Source organism: Cygnus atratus, chromosome 3 (genome assembly GCF_013377495.2).
Source record: "Cygnus atratus isolate AKBS03 ecotype Queensland, Australia chromosome 3, CAtr_DNAZoo_HiC_assembly, whole genome shotgun sequence".
In the NCBI taxonomy this organism is placed as follows: Eukaryota; Metazoa; Chordata; class Aves; order Anseriformes; family Anatidae; genus Cygnus; species Cygnus atratus.
The window spans coordinates 78,110,635-78,116,739 of NC_066364.1; positions in this window are offsets into that span (position 1 = coordinate 78,110,635).

Consider the following 6,105-nt stretch of genomic DNA (forward strand, 5'->3'; position numbering starts at 1 on the left):
CACTGCATCCTCCGTGCTGAGCCAGCTGGTGTCCTGTGCTTGTATTGATGCTCAGCACCAATACAGGGCTCTGCCATCCCCCAGAAGGGACGAGGACCGGCCTCTGCTGCAGCTCCTCTGCTTACCTTGTCCTTTCACCTTAAGCTCTTCACCTCTCTGGGTCCCGTTGCAAATGACGAATTAAACCCTTAATACCCCTGAGCAGGGATGCAGGGTTAAATCAGATGAAAGATTGGAGCACCTGAGCAGGATTTATAATGAATTATGGGTCCTGAGTCTACAGCCGGGGTCCCAAATGCCCCCCAGCAGGTAGCCACACCGCTGGTGGTGCCAAGCCATACATGGCACCAAGTCAGCACAAACTGCTCACATCTCGTTCAAGAACCAGCCGTTCTCTCGCTGCACACCTCACTTGGTGGGCAGCCAAATCCATTGGCAGGAGAAAGTGGCACGGGAAGCGCTTTGCAGAGCCCTGCAAACCTGCGACCTGCAGAAAGCAGTGGGATTCATACACAGCCTGCTCCTCCGGACACAGCTGGCTGCTTGCTTCTCCCCTTTTCAGTCCTACGGGTGTTTTTTTGAGGTAGTCACGAAATCAGGTGCTCGAGGTGCTGGCTGAAAAGAGAGGCCTATGCGAGCAGGAAGCACGGTTCGTACATGAGAAGGTCTGGCGTACAGCGCCTTCAGTTTGCACATCCCAGGAAAAATGAAAAAACAGTAAATAAAACTGTGCTTGTTTTGGCTCGGGTGCCTGGAGATTGTGATGAGGTAGTAGGATTTAGTGTAATTCACTTATTTCTCTTTTATGAGCCGTGAAGTTCAGGCTGATTTTCTCTAACTCATGACTTTCTCATTCTTCAGAGGCCTGAGCCCTGATCCCTTTTTAAGCCCTGACATCCACGCTATTTTTAGTCTGGCAGACTATTTTCGGACAGCATCTACAAGACATGGTCTTTTTTCTGGCTAGCTCCACAAGCCAAACTGTGTTAAGCAATCCTCGTCTCATACCTTGGTTGCTGCAGCATCCTTCCTCTGGCTGTGAGAGGCACGCACGTGCCTCTTCCTTGACATTTTCTCACAGGGCTGCTCTTTCCCCCGACACCCTTATCTCAGTAGGAGAAGCTCTCAGCCCGCGTATGTTGTGATGAACGTATGCAAGCAGGTTGACTTTTTGCACGCCCAGAGCAGGCTGGGTGGTTTTGCTGCCCTGCAGGTTGCTGCAGGAAGGAGCACGGCCCTCGGGGCTCCGTGTGAAGGAGCCGTGGGCCATTGAATTGCTGACGGCGGCTGTTTGTCACCAGCACCACCTTTCCCTGTCCCGTGTCCCGTGGCTGTCCCGGGGAGGATGTGCACCACTCCCACGAGGGAGCAAGGAGCCCTGGGGAAAGGCGGCCGCAGGGTGCCAGAAGAGCCTGCCAGCCCTCATTAAACTCCTCCAGCCTGCAGCCTAATTGCTGTGAGCTCCAAGTCGCCTCAGGAAGCAGGTCGTCCGGGGGAGGCTCGGGGCCAAATGACCTGATTCTCACTGGTGTAATCCATGACTGGCTATGCAGAAGCAATCTGCATGTTCAGGTAGCTCCGAGCCCTTCTTCCCTGACAGTGCCTGCCTGGAGCCTGCAGAGACCCCTTCTTCTCCAGCTCTCCTGTATCTGCTGTGATGCTGTGCGACTTATCTTGGGGCTTATTTTCAGCAACAGTACAGCACCGATCTGTAGTTTTTATAAAGTACATCTTGTATGTATAGAAATACCATAAAGCTGCTCTCAGCAAGCACAGATTGAGTTTCCCCTAATCTTAAGCCATCAAACACAACTAACTGCTTGCCTTTGCTTCCCCAAACCTTCAGAGCCCATCTCCATTCTCTCACTGGCAAAACACAAGGTGAAGTCTCACCTTTGAGGAGACATTGACACGAACCCCTGTGCCACCTTTGATTTTATCCCTGCAACATCATGCTCTCTGGCACACTGACTTCTCAGGAGATGCTCACAGTGAGCATCCTCTTCCAAAACTTCTTTAGGCTGTCCACAGCCAAATTGATGTTGGCATTGCCCCTTGGGCTGGCAAGGCAGTGACAACAGTGACAGTGCTATAACAGTACGTACCACAGTGGTGATGTATTGCTAAATGGGTGTGATACCAAGCAGTATCACGTGCAGAATATCACTCAATTTCTCTGCATGCTGTTAACAAGATTAGCTCAGATCTTAGAAATTAGAATAGAAATACATGGGCTCTGGCTTCATGCAGCTGGCTATACATGGAGCTTATGAAATAAAGACTCCAAGCCTGGTAGAAATAGTGAAAAAATATATGAGACTTTTTGTGCCTAATGTTTTATTGACATCACACAGAATTTGCCTTGCAGACTAACCTAGGGTGTCAATCTATTATATTTTTTTTAAGATAGTAGTTTCTTTCTTCCCCAGAACATGTTCTAATGCGTCGTCTAGTGTTGTACAAAATATAGCAATCGTTTAGATGTTTTATCTTGCCTGTGGTAGAAAATGGTGCTGTTGTGACAATGCAGAAGTGGTCATCCCCACCTATTGTGCAGACAGCATAAAGACATTTTATAATAGAACAGCAACTCCCAAATAAGAACTGAAAGAAATTTAACAGCATAAGTCACGTCTATCATCCAAAGCAGGGCTTTTGCCAGTATAAACTAGTTTGGTTACAAAACATCACAGTTCTTACTGCAATTATTATACTAGGAAAACTAGTAGATCCAGACTGCCTACAAAAACATGACTGCAGCAGCCACCGATATCCTGAGGACTTGTTGTGCCAAAGACAGTGCAGTTGTAACTCCTGATTTCATTGAAAGTTATTCCAAGAATGAGTTTGTCCCACTAGACTGGAATCCCTTTCAAAACGAGCGCAAAATGCGCTTCAAGTAAAATCGCACGTTCTGGGAAATATGTAAAAAGTAGAACTTTTTTTTTTCTTGTACAGTTGGGGGAGGGGTTGCAGGATGAAAATGAGTCATTTATGAACTGTAGGAATTCTGCCACTCTACCCAGTACCCAGCCTCCCACGAGCACGCTACCCTCAGTATGATTTTGCAGCTCCAGGTGGCCTCTTTTTTCCTCCGAGATAGTGCAGCCGGGCCTTCCAGCCAATAAAACAGCTAAACAGAACTTTTTTTAGCTTGATAAATATATCTGCTGTGAAGGTATTGCGCAGTGTATGTGGATCCAAATGGGGCTGAGGTGTGGGCTAGGCACTGAGCAGCTCAGGACTTAGACAGTCACATGCTCAGCAGGAGAACTCGCTCCCTCCGAGCACGTAAGCAGTGGAAACTTACAGCACGTAGGGCACAGCAGCTCTAATCCCTCTCAGCTACACAAGTTCCCAGCCCCGTGCTTTGGTTTCCACAAGCGCTCAGGTGGCCTCGCGAGGGGCGTGCAAGGTGACCTGCCAGTGGACAGGCTGGTGGCATGCTGGGTGCCCAGCCCTGTGCTCAGCCCCACCAGTGCCCTCTTTGTGGGTCTTAGCTATGGGTGGATCTGCTCTGCTGTGGGTCTGCTCTGCTGTGCTGTGAGTTTGCTAAGCCTGGTAGAAAAGTGAAAACGCTGTCTTCATTTCACGAGGAAGAATGGAGCTTCTTCTGGGCACTGAGATGCCAAGGCACAGGGATTGTTACCACAAGTCAAGTTTGGCTCTCACCGGCGGTGAAGGAAGCAGCTGAAAAACGATGATGGCTTTGCTACAGATTGTAGCTACACCAGAGCTTGGCAAGCAGGCTGGGTAGCAATGCTGCAAGAGAGATGCTGGGATGGGAGGGTAGCAGCTACTGTCCCTGCTCCCACCCCTCCTCCGATGGCAGTGGAACAGCATCGCCGATGCGCCAAGGTCTTCTTCCATCTCCCTGCTTCCACTCAGCCATTTGTGTTTTCCCATGAGTGGCGTGAGCCAGCCCCAGCCCTGACCTTTTATCCTTGGAGTGCCAAAAGTCAGCCAGAGGAGGAAGTGAAGCGCAGAGCCCCCGCTGCGGCAGGACTCGACCTGTGTGCATGGGTTAAGCTCCTTTGCCTGCTTTTCTACAACACTGCAAGGGTTATGTGTTTTGGAATCTGCCCTATGCACACATTAGTCATTTGTCAAAAGCCTGCCAGATACTCATTTTCCTTCTTTATCTGTTGCACCAAACTGCTGTTTAGCTTAATTTGGCATTTGGAAAAATCTTGTCACCCAAATCACATTAGCAGAAGGTGAAAGTAAGCACAGAGGAAACAGGGACAACTGCATTTATTGCATGTGGGCAGATTACTTGTTCTTTTCCGGTGGAACAACTGTGAATGTTTTTCTTAGTAAAAACAAAAGAAAAGAAAACCCAAAACCCTCTGGCTAACTACCAGCTTCAGCTGTACCAGCTCTGCCCAGCTGTGTGCGTGCAGCTGAATGATGCCCCACAGAGAGGACATGTTCCTATTACTTGGCTCTTTGGGATTAACTGTCCCTTTCATCAAGTTGGCTTGGACTAAAGTTGCTGCTGATCAGGTAATGCAAATCTTCCTGAGAAAGACTCTTAGGCTATTGATTACAAAAGATAGCCATTTCAACAGCCATTACACAACACAATTCAACCCCTAGATGTTGCAGGCAGTTGCTCTAATAGTTAGGAACTGTTTATTGGTCACGGCCAGATATGAAAACATGCATCCTTTACCCTAAGTGATGCTGAATATCTAGTGCAGCGAGATGAAAGTCGTTGTTTATGCCAGTTGGGGATGGAGCTCTGCCAGAACGTGGGAGGACGTACATTATCTAACATCCTACCTAGCACGTAACAGCCGAGAACAACAGGCAGGAGGAGAACATGCAGTGCTTCTGCTTGTGAAATGCAGTGCCTGAGAAGCAGAAGGGCATGGACTTGCTCCCACCTCATGTCAGGTGTCTAAATGAAGCATCAGCGTCAGGAGCACGGGCATCCTGGGTGCTCTCTGAGAGAGCTGCAGTTCAGACATGAAGAGGGATAAGTTGCTTTCTACAGGCACCCCCCTCCCTCTCTATCACAGCAGAAGAGCAGCCTCCAGGGACGAGTCCAGCTGCCGAGAGGGAGGCAGAGGGAAGATACAGAGGGGACGAGGGACACCCTGAATGCTGAGCTCAGGATTCCTCTGGGGTAGAGCCGCAGCCAGCAGAAGTCAGCATGCAGAGGAGATCCTGTTGTCTTCAGCCCAGAGGTGCATTCGAGAGGAAGGTTGTGCTGGGACAGTCCCTGTGAGATAAGAACCTCCTGTGATGCCAACCCTGAAGCTATGCTGATTAACACTGGGACGAAAATAGCCCTCGGAGGTTTTACGCTAGTGAAAGGTCAGCCAGACTAGGACATCAGGACTAACATCTACAGGAGTGTGATAAATAGCACCTTTTCTCCCTGCGTGCTGGACTTCTGCTCTAAAAATAGACTTCTGAACTATTTATTGGCACAATTGTGTGTCCCCTCTGCCCAGAAACAGGTTTACCTCTGAGTGCCGTCACCATATATATGGGTATCAGAATGTTTTGAGGAGGCCCAGGCTCAGGCCAGGATTGTACTCTGCTGACAGAGAATTTAAAATACAGCCCTGCCCCACATTCCCTTGCTCTCGGTCTGTCCCTTGTGAATGCTCCCTGTGAAGACCCACCAGGTCTCAAAGCCCACAGAGGGCCTCAGGCCCAAGGCCTCCTCCAGAGCTTACATCCAAGAACTCAAGGCCAACAGAGCTTACATCCAAGCAAGCCGCAGACAAAAAAATTCAGCACAACTCCTTGAAGCAAAGGTGTGCTTTTACTTTCCCGGCAGTGGTTGCTCTCAGCGGGGCGGGGGAATGCCCTGCAGCTGCCCACTCCTTCCACTGACCGCAGAAAGCGGCAGCCAAGGAGCAGGGAGAGCGAAGGGGGTGGCTTCAGAGAGGCTTTGGAGACGCTCCAGCTGCTGCAAGGCCAGAACTGTGCTGAAGGAAAACAGCGGGCGGTTCAGTAACCTGGTGTGGCTGTCAGTGCCAAGGTGACAAGGGGCGTTTTGCTGGTGGTCATCCTCAAGCCTGGGGGGAGCCAGTTCCGTGTTGAAGCGGTGGAGGTGGAAGAGCACACCTCTGCTAGCACGGGGACAAA